Source organism: Triturus cristatus, chromosome 8 (genome assembly GCF_964204655.1).
Source record: "Triturus cristatus chromosome 8, aTriCri1.1, whole genome shotgun sequence".
NCBI classification, from domain to species: Eukaryota; Metazoa; Chordata; class Amphibia; order Caudata; family Salamandridae; genus Triturus; species Triturus cristatus.
In genome coordinates, this window is record NC_140591.1 from 816,367,442 (window position 1) to 816,385,273 (window position 17,832).

The window sequence follows — 17,832 nt, forward strand, 5'->3', positions numbered from 1 at the left end:
ATAAGTGGAACTGAACCTAGGGTCCGATGGATCAGCAGGATCCGGCGTGCTGACCGTAAGTAAAACCCAGAGAGATGACAACTGGTATGACAGAGTCAGCGCATACCGGTCCAGTATGCACAACAGTGGAAAGCACTGTTGAGACCCGCACCAGCCAAAATACGTGGGGCAGCATTGGCAGGATGCCGACCCATGGCCAGAAAGTGCCAGTAGTCCTAGAAACAGAAGACACACCAGTACATAGTCGCTGTGTCACAAGACATGTGAAAGGGCTGATGTCAACCAGCAGAAGCACCCAAAACAGGACTACAGTAAGAATGATAGTCAAGTGGAAGACTGGAAGATACATAAGCACACCGTGTAGACACGTAACAAGCCTAAGACAGCTACTCAATAGCCAGCAAATACCCCACATAGGGTAAGTCTCAACCCCTGCGAGGGGAGTCCTCTTGGGCAAAGCACACATTCAGAGGACTGAAAGGAAGACAGAACCAGCCGTCCGGCTGTACTGAACAAATACTGAGATGGCGGAACCACCGCCTACACTATCCGGGTACTATGTAAAGAACCCAGGACATTTTTTGAAAATCAAACCAACAAGGCAACCTCGCCTATGCAGAAGAAAAGAATACCATAAGACAGAAAGTCGTGCCATTTCTTCAACTGCTTCAGCTGAAAGACATTGGTCAATGAGCTGGATTTGAGGGATAAGTTCCGCTAGGTGAGGTGTAATGAATTGAGCTAATGCGGGACTATACCCTGAGAGAGGACTGTAACTATACCCAGCTCTTCTTCTTTGACTGCACCTATGGGCATTCCCATTTTCTTATTTCTTACCGCTTGTTGGACCCGGCCTCGTAGAATGGCCCTCCGTGCCCCCGCACCACCGAAACCTGGTACCTGCAGCCCAAGCACACGGCCCAGCCGACCCTTCCCACCAGGACACCCGCACCAACCCCGGACATCCCCGTCCATGGCCTCCCTCCTTTCGGCCACCCCGGGCCCGCGTGCCCACTCCATGCAACAAGATGGCCGCCCAGCCCCAGCGCGACCCGGGCCTCGAGGCGCCACTCCGGCTGGAGGACATCACGCTTCCAGGGGATGCGAGAGGGAGGAGCCGTTTCTATCGCACCTCTGAACTCCCCTGGGACGATGGGTTTCGATCGGCCCTCCGGCCTCCCGGCGGGCTGGCTCCGTGCCTGCTGGGTGTCTGGGACTCCTCCCGACCCGGCCTTGAAAGGATCAAAAGACAATAGCAGGAAACCCCGACAAGCGGCCCCCAGGTGACAAGACCCCTGCCTGCACGGACGCCGGACATCAAAGAGGGGTCGACCTATAACAAGGGGTGCTCTGGGACTGTCCGGCAGATTCGACGCTGGAACAACGAGAGCCTGCCGACGTGGTCGCGGCTCCTGGAACCTAAACCCACCTGAGCCCTGCTGAGTGACTCGCGGCTCCCTGAAGATCGTAAGACCTCCGAACTTGTACCTGAGCCCTGCAGAGTGACTCGCGGCTCCCTGAAGATCGTAAGACCTCCGAACGTGTACCTGAGCCCTGCTGAGTGACTCGCGGCTCCCTGAAGATCGTAAGACCTCCGAACTTGTACCTGAGCCCTGCTGAGTGACTCGCGGCTCCCTGAAGATCGTAAGACCTCCGAACTTGTACCTGAGCCCTGCTGAGTGACTCGCGGCTCCTTGAAGATCGTAAGACCTCCGAACCTGTACCTGAGCCCGCTGAGTGACTCGCGGCTCCCCCAGACTCTCACGGTCCCGCCGGACCCCGACTCCGACCGCGTATCCCCCAGCTCGAGGATTGTGAGCTGTGCGCCGGAACCGTTACCAGAGACTGTCCCGCTACCCCCTACCTTTCCGAGACTCTTGAGCCCGTGCTCACCTTGTACATATTTGCAGTGATACCTATTTGATAAAGCTTGTTTTCTGAGAAAACCCAGTGTGGTCACTCTGTGTCGTGTGGTGCCAGAAGTACGATCCTAGTTGCGAGATTCCTCCCCCTGGGGAATCTCCCGCCAGTGCCCGGCTACGATACTTCGAGGGTGGGTCTCAGGGTAGTCAGGACCCCTTTCCGGGCTCCTCTGAGGTCGCCGTCTAACATTGGTGGCAGCGGTGGGATTCGGGCCCATCACCTAGAGATCGTACAGTGAACAACGGACGCACGACCAACAAAGATGGCAGAAGGAAGCGCCACGAGCTCCGCAGAAACCAACGCCAACAGAGTGTTCCAGGTGGAGCATCTAGAAGAATACACACACAAAGAGCTAAAGCAATTTTGCAAAGAACTTAAAATCGCTACCACTGGCCTCAACACTAAGGAAGACTTGCAGAAAGCACTGAAAACTTGGGTGGAGACCGGGGCCCCCCGCCCGGAAGGCACGGGAGAGCGCCCCGACGAAGCCGAACCCCCTCCAAGTGAAAGCAGCGACAATCAGGTGCGAGGCATAGTACCAGACGGGGGCCTATCCCCGGAAGAACTCGCGGACAGAGAGAGAAGCCGCAGTCATGAACTCGAGTTAGCCAAACTCAAAATCGAGGGCGAATTGAAGCTAGCGGAGAAAAAGCTAGCGGTAGAGCAAATGCGCGTACAAGGCGAACTGGAAGAAAAGAAGCTCCAACGGGAGCACGAAGGAAGGAAGCTCCAACTGGAGCACGAACGCAGCTTAAAGGAACTCGAGCTCAAGGCCCGAAATGAGGACGGGAGGCCCTCGGGAAACCGAGAGACGGCCCCCCCAGCGGAACAGAAGGTCCACATCCCCAAGGATGTGGTCAAGGAATATTATAAAAACGATGACATTCAGCAATGGTTTCGGGCCTACGAGGTCGCCATGACCTCCCATCGGATCCCACAGAAGGACTGGGGGGCGGGGTTGTGGGGGCGGTTTCTGAGCGAAGGAAGAGACACCCTGCTCGACCTACCCCTCTCCCTACAGACCTCCTACAGCCACATGAAAGAGGCTCTCCTCACAAGATATGGCCTCACCCCAGAAATGTACCGCCAACGGTTCCGGGACTGCAGGAAGATCCCGGGCACCACCTGGGTGGAGTATGTAAACTTTTTTAGTCGGGCCTTCGATGGGTGGGTCAAGGGCAGCAAAGTCACCACCCTTGCCGAACTCACTGATCTCATGTTATGGGAACATCTGGCTGCGAACTGCTTCATAGAGCTACGTCAACATCTGCTGGATAGCAAGCTCACAGATCCCCGGAAGCTGGCTGTGGAGGCCGACCGCTGGACCAACACCCGGGTCTCCCGGGGCATGGTAGGAGAGTATCCCCGAGCCAGTCAGGGACCACCCCGCCAGAGAGGAGGAGGGAACCAGGGAGGGCCGAGGGAGGCCCAGCCTAGCCCCCCGAAGACACCACCTCCACCTTTCCCGGCGCCCCCTCCACCAGTGACCGGGCCCCCTGGGAGACGGGGACACCGGGTGACCGTCACATGCTTCCGTTGCCAGAAGCCCGGGCACTACGCCAATGACCCAGAGTGTCCCATGGCCACCCAAGTCCCCCCTGCAAGACAGATGGCCAACGTAGCCCTGGGGGAGGGGGTTGGGGAAGCCGAGGAGTGGGAACCCGCCGCGATGGCCCTAGTATCCCTGGGAGATAGGGAAATGATCCCTGGTAGCCTCCTACCCTCCAACACACAGAAATATGGGCAGCTCGTCAAGATCAATGGCCACCAGGTAGAGGCCCTGCGGGACACCGGGGCCAGTATCACCGGTGTCCTCAGGCACCTAGTCCCCGAGGAGCAGATCCTCCCCAATGTCTTTTGCCCCGTAATATCCGCAGACAATAGGGAAAGTATGTGTCAGGTAGCCCTGGTGCCATTTGAGTGGGGAGGGGTGATAGGTAAACTCAAGGTGGCCGTAAGAACCTCCCAGCCGGTCGACTGCCTCCTAGGGAACGACCTGGAGAGTTCTCCCTGGAAGCACGTAGAGCGCAAGGCCCACCTAGGAATGATGGGACTCCCCGAGTGGGTGTGTGCCACCACCCGATCTATGACAGCCCGACTCACTCCCCGGAGAGAAGTCGAGAGCCCCCCGGTCGAAGAAACCAGTACCGTCCCCGCCGAGGGTCCTCCCGTTCCCCCATCAGAAGGGTCCGTCGCCAGCGACGAACCCGCACCATCCGACCCCGCCCCGGTCCCCGAGTTGGGGGATCTACCCGAGTTGGCCCATTGGCGCCACGAGGGCGGGCCCACCCGGGAAGAATTTTGCCGGGAGCAAGCCACCTGTCCCTCCCTGGTCGGGCTGCGGCGCCAGGCCGAGGGCCAAGCCGCAGGTGACCAGACCGGAACGCACCGAATCTATTGGGAGAATAACATCCTGTATAGTGAGCAGAAGTCGGTGGAGCTGGGATCCGGACGGGTACTGGCGGTACCCCTCCGCTTCCGAGATTTCCTCCTGGGCTTAGCCCACGACGTCCCCCTCGCCGGCCACCTGGGTCAGGACAAGACCTACAGCCGTCTCGTGACCCATTTTTATTGGCCTAAGATGAAAGCAGCGGTAGAGGCACACTGCAAGTCCTGCCCCACGTGCCAGGCCAGTGGGAAGAGTGGGGGGAAGCGCAAGGCTCCCCTCCAACCCTTCCCGGTCGTCAGTACCCCCTTCGAACGAGTCGGAATCGACATCGTGGGGCCACTGGACCCCCCCACCTCCCAAGGTCACCGTTTCATCTTGGTCCTAGTAGACCACGCCACCCGCTATCCAGAGGCTATTCCCCTACGCACCATTACGGCCCCCGTGGTGGGCCGGGCCCTGATGGGGATCTTTTCCAGGGTGGGTTTCCCCCGCGAGGTCGTGAGCGATCGCGGCACTAATTTTATATCAAGGTATATGACGTCCCTGTGGCAACAATGTGGGGTGTCCTATAAGTTCACCACCCCGTACCATCCCCAAGGGAACGGCCTAGTAGAGAGGTTTAATAGGACTTTGAAAGGGATGATCGCTGGCCTAGAAGAGCCCCTCCGGCGTAAGTGGGACGTCCTGCTCCCCTGCCTCTTGTTCGCTTACCGGGAGGTCCCCCAGAAGTCCTTAGGGTTCAGCCCATTTGAGTTACTCTATGGGCACCCCGTCCGAGGTCCCCTCAGTTTGGTTAAGGAAGGGTGGGAGGCAGCGCCCCAGACCACCCCCGAGATGTGTTCCAATATGTCCTGGCCCTCCGGAACCAGACCAGGAGGTTCCGAGAACTGGCCGAGGCCAACCTGGAGGCGAGTCAAGAAGAAATGAAGCGCTGGTACGACCAGAATGCTACTCTGGTCGAGTTCCAGCCGGGCCAGCAGGTGTGGGTCATGGCCCCCGTGAAGCCCGGAGCCCTCCAGGACCGATGGACTGGGCCCTACAAAGTGGTTGAGAGGAAGAGTCAAGTCACCTACTTGGTGGACGTCCAGTCGCCTCGGGTTCCCCTCCGGGTCCTGCACATGAACCGCCTCAAGCCTCACTTCGTGCGGACAGAACTGAGCCTCCTGCTGGCCACCGATGACGGGGCCGAAGATGAGTCGGATCCCCTCCCGGACCTCCTGTGTGTCAAGGAGCAGGATGGCTCCGTGGAGGGGGTGAACCTCTCCCCAGCCCTCACTGCCCAGCAACAAGCGGACTGCCGCCAGCTCCTCAGACAATTTTCCGACCTCTTCTCCCTGACCCCCCGGGTCACCAACTGGTGTGTTCACGATGTGGACACCGGGGACAGCCCGCCGGTGAGACACCGAGCCTACCGGGTTCCTGACCGGGTCCGGTCCTGCATTCAAGCTGAAGTCTCGAAGATGTTAACCCTGGGGGTGATCGAGCCCTCTGACAGTCCCTGGGCCAGCCCCGTGGTCCTAGTTCCGAAGGCAGCGGCCCCCGGTGTCGCCCCCGAGCTCCGGTTCTGCGTGGATTACCGGGGGCTCAATGACATTACCCGAGCCGATGCCCACCCCATTCCACGAGCCGACGAACTCATTGACCGCCTAGGGGCCGCCCGGTTCCTCAGCACTTTCGACCTCACCTGCGGATACTGGCAGATTGCGCTCACCGAAGGAGCCAAGGAGCGGTCTGCTTTCTCCACCCCCGATGGGCACTACCGCTTCCGCGTGATGCCCTTCGGGATGAAAAATGCCCCGGCCACTTTCCAGAGACTGGTGAATAGGGTCCTGGCCGGGCTAGAACAGTTCAGCGCGGCCTATCTGGACGACATCGCTGTCTTCAGTTCAGAGTGGAGTGAGCACCTCCAGCACCTCCGGAGAGTGCTAACAGCCCTGCGCCAGGCAGGCCTCACCGTAAAAGCCAGCAAGTGCCAGATCGGGCAAGGATCCGTAGTCTACCTGGGGCATCAAGTCGGGAGTGGCCAGGTCGCCCCTCTACAGCCAAAGATCGACGCCATCCTGGCATGGGAACCACCTATCACCCAAACGGAGGTCCGAGCCTTTCTGGGACTCACGGGCTACTACCGCCGATTCATTCGGGGGTATGGCAGCCTGGTCGGCCCTCTCACTGAACTCACGTCTAAAAAGCAGCCAAAGAAGGTGCAGTGGACGGCTGCCTGCCAGGAAGCTTTCGATGCTCTGAAGAAGGCCATGTGCACTGCCCCCGTCCTCCAGGCTCCCGACTACACCAAGGAGTTCTTAGTCCAGACCGATGCCTCCGAGCATGGTATTGGGGCCGTCCTGTCCCAAGTGAATGATCAAGGCCTAGACCAGCCCGTCGCCTTCCTCAGTCGGCGGCTGCTGCCCCGAGAACAGAGGTGGAGCACCATAGAGCGCGAGGCCTTTGCCGTGGTCTGGGCCCTCAAAAAACTACGACCCTACCTGTTCGGCACTCATTTCAGAGTCCAAACTGACCATCGGCCCTTGCGATGGCTCATGCAGATGCGAGGAGAAAACCCCAAGCTACTGCGGTGGTCAATCTCCCTCCAGGGAATGGACTTCACCGTAGAACACCGCCCTGGTACGGACCACGCCAACGCTGACGGCCTCTCCCGGTTCTTCCGCCTCAGCGAAGAGAACCCCCCAAGGTGATGGGCAGTTCTCTCCGGCTTTCAGCTGGGGGGGACGCGTGTTGGACCCGGCCTCGTAGAATGGCCCTCCGTGCCCCCGCACCACCGAAACCTGGTACCTGCAGCCCAAGCACACGGCCCAGCCGACCCTTCCCACCAGGACACCCGCACCAACCCCGGACATCCCCGTCCATGGCCTCCCTCCTTTCGGCCACCCCGGGCCCGCGTGCCCACTCCATGCAACAAGATGGCCGCCCGGCCGCAGCGCGACCCGGGCCTCGAGGCGCCACTCCGGCTGGAGGACATCACGCTTCCAGGGGATGCGAGAGGGAGGAGCCGTTTCTATCGCACCTCTGAACTCCCCTGGGACGATGGGTTTCGATCGGCCCTCCGGCCTCCCGGCGGGCTGGCTCCGTGCCTGCTGGGTGTCTGGGACTCCTCCCGACCCGGCCTTGAAAGGATCAAAAGACAATAGCAGGAAACCCCGACAAGCGGCCCCCAGGTGACAAGACCCCTGCCTGCACGGACGCCGGACATCAAAGAGGGGTCGACCTATAACAAGGGGTGCTCTGGGACTGTCCGGCAGATTCGACGCTGGAACAACGAGAGCCTGCCGACGTGGTCGCGGCTCCTGGAACCTAAACCCACCTGAGCCCTGCTGAGTGACTCGCGGCTCCCTGAAGATCGTAAGACCTCCGAACTTGTACCTGAGCCCTGCTGAGTGACTCGCGGCTCCCTGAAGATCGTAAGACCTCCGAACTTGTACCTGAGCCCTGCTGAGTGACTCGCGGCTCCCTGAAGATCGTAAGACCTCCGAACTTGTACCTGAGCCCTGCTGAGTGACTCGCGGCTCCCTGAAGATCGTAAGACCTCCGAACTTGTACCTGAGCCCTGCTGAGTGACTCGCGGCTCCTTGAAGATCGTAAGACCTCCGAACCTGTACCTGAGCCCGCTGAGTGACTCGCGGCTCCCCCAGACTCTCACGGTCCCGCCGGACCCCGACTCCGACCGCGTATCCCCCAGCTCGAGGATTGTGAGCTGTGCACCGGATACGTCCCCGCTTTGAACCGTTACCAGAGACTGTCCCGCTACCCCCTACCTTTCCGAGACTCTTGAGCCCGTGCTCACCTTGTACATATTTGCAGTGATACCTATTTGATAAAGCTTGTTTTCTGAGAAAACCCAGTGTGGTCACTCTGTGTCGTGTGGTGCCAGAAGTACGATCCTAGTTGCGAGATTCCTCCCCCTAGGGAATCTCCCGCCAGTGCCCGGCTACGATACTTCGAGGGTGGGTCTCAGGGTAGTCAGGACCCCTTTCCGGGCTCCTCTGAGGTCTCTACCCCTCTGTCCCTTAGAAAACATGGACAATACGGTGGGATGGGACTTCAAGAGGTCCAGATAGACTTGGGGCTTCTTCCACTGAATAGTTTTTAAAAGTTGGGGGAACTGATGTAACTAGTTACGGAACAGGCTGAGCCTAAATGAGAGATTAAAAGTCCAGATAGCAGGCTCCTAGAAGGCATCTTCAACCTTAAGAACCTAAGGTGATTAGCGACAGATGTCCACTTTACTACTTGACCACAAATGCCACTGATGCCACAGACACCCTCTACCCTTCACTCTCGACCTATTCCTTCTCAACAGCTCCATAGTAAATTCTACCTCATCAAAGGGTAGAGAGAAGGCTCACAAACGGTGTAAAGCTTACTGGGAGTGTGAACTGGAAGCAGCCTATTCTGTTTTTGTTTGGAGTGGAGTGGATGTATGTGGTCTGGAAAGGGATTATATGGGTTGGATTGGGTTGGTACCTCTTTAGGAAAACCAAGGGGATGGATACACACCAACAGCTCCCGAGAAGGGTGGACACACCACTCATAGGTGTTCTACAACACACCAGAGCACAGTAGTTCTAAACGGAGAAGGGGCCCAGGTGAAACAGCGCTACTTGAAAAGGGAAGAAGCAACTCTAAGGAGGGGGATGATAGGCGACACTGGCAAATGAGAAGTGCTGAAAGTTCATAGCGGAAAAGGGATGTAGAAAACTTTAGAAAGAAGCAGCACAAAAGAGACTTGATAAAGGCGTGCCGAGTAGGGGAACCCAAAGGCAAGAACTAACCAGCCTGTGAAGCTAGACTGCAGGTCAGGGAATTAGAGTTTGGGCCACACCTGCAGCTGTGACCCGAAAGGACATTGTTAATAAAGAGCCAAAAGATGCTGAACAAATTGATTTGCTCCGATCTGGTCAAACGACCATTTAAAGAAAAAGAGCAGAAGGGTTTAATCAAAGTAAAAAAACGAATCTACACAAACATCCATACAGTTATTTAAAGTATCTTTCCCTTGCCTTGCTACCCCGACTAAAATTTAGATCAGGCAGATATTTGCAAAACTTTTTCAACACTGTCAGATTTCTTGGATGCGATGCTTAAAAAAACGTTTGTCAACAACTTTGTTATCACGAACAGTACATTTAAAACCTGAAAGTCTGAATACAGTGGTCTACATGGTAGGACCAGAGGGAAGGGGCCTTGCTAGTCTTTTCCTAAGTTGGCTCAACTGCACTGTAAGAAATTCAATTTTACCGGTCTCTGCCTTAAAAGAAAAAATATGTTCAAGACAATATTCATAGATCGGAAACCCCAAAAAGCGATAAACTAACACAAGATACTGGTCAGTAGATGACATTTTTATAAAAGCAGTTTTCAAACTATTGTTCCTACGTTTGCAAAAGAAAGTCAGACCGCCCTTGCCTTGCATTCTTAGATATTTACTTTACTTATTTAAAAATCGAGTGTAGTTAACTAACAAGATGCTTACTTACAAAGTGCAGACAAATTTGTGTCATGGAGGAGCAGAGAGACCCCCGGGGATGGAGGGAGGAGGTTGGGCAGCGCAAATGCAGCGGGGGAGAAGTAAGTATTAAAGAGGAGTTGCCGCCTCATTAAGGGAAAGTTTATGTTATTGCCAAGTGGGGGAAGGCTCTTAATGCGAAGTGGGAGGCAGAAAGCAAATAGAGCTTTAAGCAGCACGCAAAACTAAAGAAAGGCGGCGCCCGCTTTATGCCCGGGTGATACCGCCAAGCATAAGCCACACCCAAGAGCCATCTCTTTCACGGGCTTCTTTCTGATGTGGAAAGAGGCACTGGAGGAAGGGCAAAGGAAGTTGTGCAAGCCGGCCTGAAGCGGAAAAACAGTGCCTGCCATCGCAGTTAATTAGGAGTTGGCGGTGGTGTTTTATACAAGCTGGCACCTTAAGACAGCGTCTGCTTCGCAGGCGTCTGTGCAGTGGGGGAGGGAAGAGGGAAAGAAGCGTATTTAAAAGTTATAGCACTACGCCCATTAAGCCAGTGCCACGCTGAGCTACTAAAACACGACAACGGAGCGGCAAAGAGTTTGCAAGCTGCGCACACCCACGCGGCCACTATTGTTACTTAGTTAAATAAAAGTATATAAATTGTAAAAAAGAATAGTCGTGCGGTGAACCACAAATAAAACAAGAAATACAAATGCAAAGTCTATGAGGAAGCGACTGCCAATACTGAAGCTGACGTCCCATGAGTGCCATTACTGAAGCTGGTGTCCCAGCAATGCCATTACTGAAGCTGGTGTCCCGTGAGTGCTGTGTACATTAAGTAAATAGTTCTCCGAATTGCTAATGAAAGCTCTCAAGTTGGAACATATATAAAAGGGTTAGTCTTCATAGGAGCTAACAGAAGACTGGGAGGTACTAAGTGGGGACTAATAAGCCTATGAACAAATCAGAAACCAACATTTACAAAGGACAATGACGCAAGCCCATGAAAAATATCGGTGGAGTGGGCGGAGCTTCTATTCCATACCTGAATACAGCATGTCTCGAAGAGACAACGCAAGTGCTGATTAGGTGAGACCTATAAACAAGCATTATAGTACGTCTCAGTGATGTCCACTAGTTTCCCATAGCAGCATTAACTTATTCATAGCATTCTGCATAGGTAGTCACCAAACAATCTCATATTACCCACGTCTGACAGAAATACCTCAAAGTCTGCATCACCCATCTTTCTGACAACTCAGAATTCAAGGATACAGTAAACAGAAAACCAGAACACATGCACCCACCAGCCAATGCATGCACCACCCTTTCCGAAAAACCAAAAAAAAAATCTGGACCAAAATCATGACATAATGTGTATTTCGAAAGTTCATATTCGCCTTACACTGAAATAGATGTTTACTGTTACCCAACTGAAAGACACTGATTGTATTAACCTCAGAAGGATGAAAACCTGGGTTGATTCAGTGGGAATCAAACATTTTACAAACAAATATTTAACGCCATAACATGGTGAAAGAACTTTATCGCATTGTAATAAACTGCAACCTCCTGCTTTAGTGTTATGCAATATAGCTCCCTCTGAAGCCTTACGTGAAGATCTGGTGGTCCAAATCAATATCTCGAATATAAGGAATGTTTTAGCTTATGAAGGAATCTTGAAATCTTTTATGATCTGGGGCCTATTTAAAGTTTGATAATCCATAGGTGAGAAACCTTTGAATCTGTTTCTGAAGAACTTTTACTTGAAACTATCAGTAACAGTCACCCCTCTGGCTCTTCTTCAGACCCTGCTCCAGCCCTGTGGCTGAATCTTTAGACACCCTCTTGATAAATGAACTCTGCAAAATGTAAAATAATTCATGATAATCACATATCTTTCCTGCCATTTGGAAGCTTGTAGCTCCAAGGCCTAATTTGAAAAAGCCATCTTTGGATTCTACAGACAAATAATTTTAGACCTACTTTTTGACTACCTTAATCGCCTAAACTTCTGAGAAAAATGGTCCCCTATCAACTTGTGCCAGGATAAACACAATTTTATTGACCAATCTCAAGCTAGTTTCAGTGCTGATAGAAGTACTGAATTGGTGGGGGAGATGTGGGGGCCTTGGTGTTCTTGCCAGACCTTTCTGCAGGAGTTGATACTATAGACTACTCAATCTTATTAATCAAACTAATGGAGAGGGTATTTAGGGCATGCAACTTAAATGAATGGCCTCATTCTGGATTGACCATCATCAAATGGCTATGCTATCTCTTTTCAAGTCTAAACCCAAAGTTTTGAATTTAACTGTCCCATGGGGTTATATTATTCTCCCCATAATTTTCAGGATTCACATGTGAGCATTAGCCAAGCTTCTTAATCATATGGGCGTGAGAATTTACACCTGTGCTACTTAAACCTTATTAGTCTTTTGATTTACTAAGACATTCTCTAATGATTCTATCATTTCACAAAACGTATCGTTGGGGTGTTTGTGAATGCCAGAAACCTTTATGAAATTAAATCCAACCAAAATAGAAATCCAAATAAGACCTGATACAGCAAATATGCCAGAAATTTTTGATTGGCCTGTTACGTGCCTCTGAACTGATACTTGTCAAACAGTATGCAACCTACGCAATTTGTTCACCCCCTATCTGTCCTTTGAAGCAGAGGGTTCTAAAGTGGATAGCTCATGTATCTTTCAGCTAAACTTTTGTGCCACATCTTAGTGTTAACCAACAACAGTTTCATCGATTCAGGTGTCATGAATGCCATAGTTCAATCTCTGTAAAACTAAAGCAATGTTACCTACTTAGAAGCTCCAATGCAAATACTGAATCGTCTCCAGATAATCCTAAATGCAGTGGGTTGGCTTATCTGTAACTTTCCAGAATAGAAGCATAATTTTACCTCCAATAAAGCAGCTACATTGACTGTGTATCCGAATTAGAATAGTTATTAAGTTGAGGGATATTGTGCACAGAATAATCTATCAAGATACTTCTGATTTAGCTTAGTCAAAATTCAGTTTACACAAGTCAAATTGATGAATATTTTATGATTTACTACTCATTTTGTACTGAAAGTTAGAACTGTAACGTGTGGAGATGGGTCTTTCTCTATAGCCATGGCTAAAACATGGAATTCTCTAGCTTTATTTCTGCGTGTAGATTCATTACATTTCCATTTTTGAAAACTGTTCAAAACATACTTGTTTAGTAGGTAAGAGAAAAAGGTTGCTGTATTAGTCCTGGTAGTGCCATAACATTTTGGTGTAAGTGAGTTATATACTAATATAATTCAACTTCTAAACCATCCAATTCAATGCTTTGCAATGTGGTTCCTTCACATGGGATAAGATACCTGCACACCGTGAGGCTGCAAAATTGCACCTGTAGGTCACCTTCTTACCTTTCATTGGAAATGGTGTTTACCACATGTATAGGAACCGAACTGCAAAGCATTGAAATTGTTGTTTTAGAAACTGTATGATAAAAAACGTTGTCATAACAAAGGAGACAAACGGCAGTTAATAATTTCAAGCCTTGAGAAAGCGGTCTTCTGTAAAACGTGCCAGTTGTAGCATTTAACATATCATGTTTCAGACAACTGTTCTGTTCAGATTCCAGTATTTACCAATAAAGAAGATCATAATATTCAGTGAACCATGATGAATTTGTGGACTGTTATTTGAACGGTTCAACATTTGCCCTAACTGTATTGGATGTTAACCTCCCCTTATTAGGAATTTATTGTAAACATACCAGCAGGGACTGGTAATTGAGGCGTTTGCACCGAGCTTTACACTTTACTACCCCAGCTCTTATTGTTCATAGCATTAGGTCACACACAGACTCCTGGAGTGGATGCATTAGTCCACTGAGACTCCAGACCGGGCTTAATCCTCAACAAACACAGTTGGCAAGTAGAGGTTTCGTATCAACTAAGCATAAGGGGCAGCCATCCGCTGCTCCAGACTTCAGCCACAATCACACTCACCATGGAAAACGGGGAACAAACTCTGTGAAATTTTCTCCGGAAGAATCTTGCCCATTGATAAAAATATAAAATGTATTGGACAACCTACAACAAAGTCCATTGATTTCCCTTTGTGTGTACATAGTTCTGGTACCCAAAAAGAGGTAAAGACTACACACTAGCAAGAACCCCAAATATAAAAGGATATATAGGAAGATGTTGAGTGTCACCCCAGTCTACCCATTATGCCATCCATAATACATGTTGAACACAGCGAACCATAACACATGAGATAATAGACCATGTGACTTTACTGCAGCCTAAAGCAAAATTTAAAAAACAAATGTAAAACAACACAAACATAAGACAATGAAGAATGAAGAATTTCTTTAAATGAGAAAATACAAAATAGCTTGAAAATAATCTGAAAGGAGCCTTGAGAGTGCATGAAAAATAAATAAGACAATAGAAAAACTTACTAGGGATGGCTCTTAGAGTTTAACATCACACTTTTTGAACTTGAAAAAAATTGCAAGTTGACCGGATGCTGCTCTTATACTATGAGACAGATACACTAATCTAATAGCGTGCACGGTAAAGCTAAGTTTCACAGTGACTATAGGACCAGCAATTTTACCATGTTTTGTAAGGCTTTCAGAGGGCTGACAATAGATTATAGAGCGTCTTGCACACCTTTTACATGTTATTCAAAAAATGCAGTCTCTTGCTTTATTACAAATGTAACCAAGGCACAGCCCTAAATCTGAATTTAGAACCTACTTAGAGAAACCTCTACTCATCACAGGTAAACTGACCAATGTTGTACAACTCAGGCACTATTGCCTTACAAAAAAAAGAGTTGTATTTTGCTTAAAGGTTTTCTGAGCCAACCCCAATAATTAATTAACTATTACAAATGTATACATTGTTTATATAGTAGGAGGACGAAGGGCTGCAGGTCTTAAGTTCGAAAAAGGAAAACTTTGAAAATGTTTTTTTTTTATCGCAGCCACAAATTAAAGTGGATGTAACTGAATTATGCTGCTACAACCACATCCCCTCCCACTTCAACACATGCTATTCGTTTGTTTTCGTCTCGGTATTTGTTGGAGAGGTCCCCAAAAGTACCTTTTTCCAAATCCATGCTCTCAAGGCACATTCTTGCAACCAACCTGTACCAGATTATGCCACATCGGCCCAATCACAAATTATTTCTTGTGGCTGGTTGTTCTTTCATCCATCCCTCCTAATGACATTGGCTATGTGTCTGTCATTCACTTTTCCATTCCCACATCTTAGTGGTGCACCTGCATCCTTATGTTGTTGTTCTATGTGTCTGGTTCGAAAGTATAGGAGTTGCTGCAGCCACCCAGTCAATATGTGTTCTAGTCCTTCATGGCTAAAACTCAACAAAGTTCGAAAGCATGAATTTCAAACTTTATGATGTAGTTCTGAACATTACTTTAGAGCGTGTACCAAACACCTATGTAGTACCCATTTGCTGCTTTAAAGGCATCACCACAGATCTCAGAGGATTATGCTTGTTATTTTTCCTACTGACTCTAAGAAATGTCTTTTGACGTTTTTGCCTCTGGGACTGAGTGGTTTCAAAAGTTTTTATATAAAAGCAGTCTCTTTGGCGAGCCTATAAATTCACGTAAATGCTTTGATCAAGAAGATTCTGTTAATTATCATTTAAGTCACTGATTTTTCATCTTTAAGTTTCTAATTTATTGTGTCTTACAGGAAGAAAAATATGTAATCAAGAAGATGCCCTGTTTTTGACTTTGTTTGACAGGGTATGTAAAATACTACGTTAAGGTTTGATCTTTTATGGTAACCAGTATGCTCCAGTGTGTAACACTGTTTATTTCCCCTGGACTGACAACTGTGAATGTACTTGAACTTTTTGAAAGGTGTTCAATAGAATAATGCCTTTTTGTGTAAGCGGATATAGAATAATGATAAATAGTCCATAGAATGGTGTACAACACAATACTAAAACATGGGAAACAACGTACAGAATTATGTGGATTCATATTTGACATTGTTCACACTAGTATATGGACCAGTGTTCATTGCAGAACTAAATAATATGGGGCAATATTAAGAGTGATGTTTGTCACATAGCATATGGTACAAGACATAACAGGATACGGAACAGTTTGTAATAATATATGACATATGCTTAAAGCAATGGGGATTAAGTGCAATACAGTGTACACAATGGAATTGTCAGCAATAGAATACAGCGGTGTGCAGCTGAATGTGGAAATATGTAAAACCTAATATGCAATGACAACCGAAAATGGAATGGTAGCAATGCAACATGGAGTTGAGTGAAACAGCATGTATGCTGCTAAGAATATACAAAATATTGTTCAATAGATAATGGAATAGTGAAAAAAAGAAATATCAAATGGTACGCAATAGAGAGCGGGGACAACAACGTCAGCCTTACCTCCCGTCTTCCGACAGAAGATCTCAAACGTCTGACTGTCTCAACTTTTCATCCATCTCGAAATAACTTTAGTATTCTAAAATAAAGGCAAATTATCAGAATGAAAGCTGTGTTTTTTAAACTGATTGACAGGCTCGAGGCGGTGTTTTGAGGGTCTTTGTGACTGCACTTTCTAGTAAGCCATGCGATTGGTTCGAAAATGTGATCCGCCCAGAAAAAGCCGGCTCATCCAATCCTGAAGAAACCTTCCTGCACCGGAAGAGACTGCTTGTGCTGCACCGACAGCGGAAGAGTCAAAGTCGGAGAACGTGGGCCAGCCGCATTGAGCCGGCCGTGTTGGCCGGTCGTGTAAGAGATTATGTACGGTGGTTTGTGTGGTCGCCTGTGAAGGAGGGGGAATTTTCAGGCCAGTTGGATTCATTCCGTAACACGCTAAAGAGGGGCTTGCAAATTGGAACGAGAGCGGTACACCCCATTGGAAGTGGCTGTGCCCTGCGGTTCAGTGTCGGCTGAACTCCTCGTTGTCTGGCGGTGAGGCAGAGGTCACGCCAGGGCTGGTAGCACCCCGTGTGCGGTGCCGGTCAGTGTTTGGTGCATTGAGTACCACCATTTCTGTCATTGGGGACAAGAGAGGCCAGTCCCAAGCGTTAGCGTATTTATCTTATTAGACGTTATTGAGTTGATGGAGCAAACCTAGGCTACAATTTAGTTTTTTTTTTTATATAGCGGGAACTCGACCCGAAGGTATTGCGGCGCTTTACATGAGCACCGGTTACGTTACACGAGGACTCATTCAGGCACAGAGAGATTTAGGAGCATATTATCTAGACAGGCGATAAAATTATCGCCGCTTTAGCGGCAGAAAACTACGCTAAAACGGCGATAATGGGCTTGATAATATGCTCTATGAATTCCGATTGAAGCCCCTGTTAGTTGTGAAGGACATCTAACCTGAGCTTCAATTGGAATTCCATAGAGCATATTATCAAGCCCATTATCGCTGTTATAGCAGCAGTTTTCTGCCGCTAAAGCGGCGATAATTTAATCGCCTGTCTTGATAATATGCCCCTAAGTGATTTGCCCAGAATCACAGGATGTGGACGCGACCCCGAGACTCATACCTTGGTTTCCAGCACCAAAGTCGGCAAGCTAGCTGTCAGACCACATCCTCTCCCCTTAAGCCTCCAGCTAAGAAAGCATTGTGCTTGTGTTTAAACCATGCTTAGCTCCTTGTTTCCCACACCTTCTTGGAGGATGCAGAAGAGGAACGAGGCAGGGGACAACAACTGCCTTTTCTAAGAGAATTTTGAAAACTAAAAACTGTAATTGTATAAAGTAATTCCCAACATGCGTTTAATGGTAGGTGGTACGACACTGGAAATTGACTGAAAAGAAACTATGCTAGAGACCCAAACATTTCTGAGAACTGTGTTAAAGGCTGGTTTACGATATGTTTTAGGGAATTGGTACCATGGGTAAGGAATGAGAACAGCCTGTGTGTTTATCAGGCCCAGCTCCGGGAATTTTTATTTGGGTGGGCCAAGGGTGCATTTGGGTGTGCCACTGCAGGCCCAATTTGCCGCTTCTGGAGGTAGCCTACAAGCTCT

The 17,832-nt window shown here is 49.6% G+C and overlaps 1 protein-coding gene across 1 annotated transcript in view; it reads right to left on the reverse strand.

The window, feature by feature from the left end:
• The window catches only part of NALCN (sodium leak channel, non-selective), a 2,843,734-nt gene extending 2,827,328 nt beyond the window's left edge, over positions 1-16,406 (reverse strand). The window contains exon 1 of the mRNA XM_085622267.1: positions 16,226-16,406. The gene's annotated coding sequence lies outside the window, so the exon portion shown is untranslated. The remainder of the gene's footprint in view (positions 1-16,225) is intronic.
• Between the last annotated feature and the right edge of the window lie 1,426 nt (positions 16,407-17,832).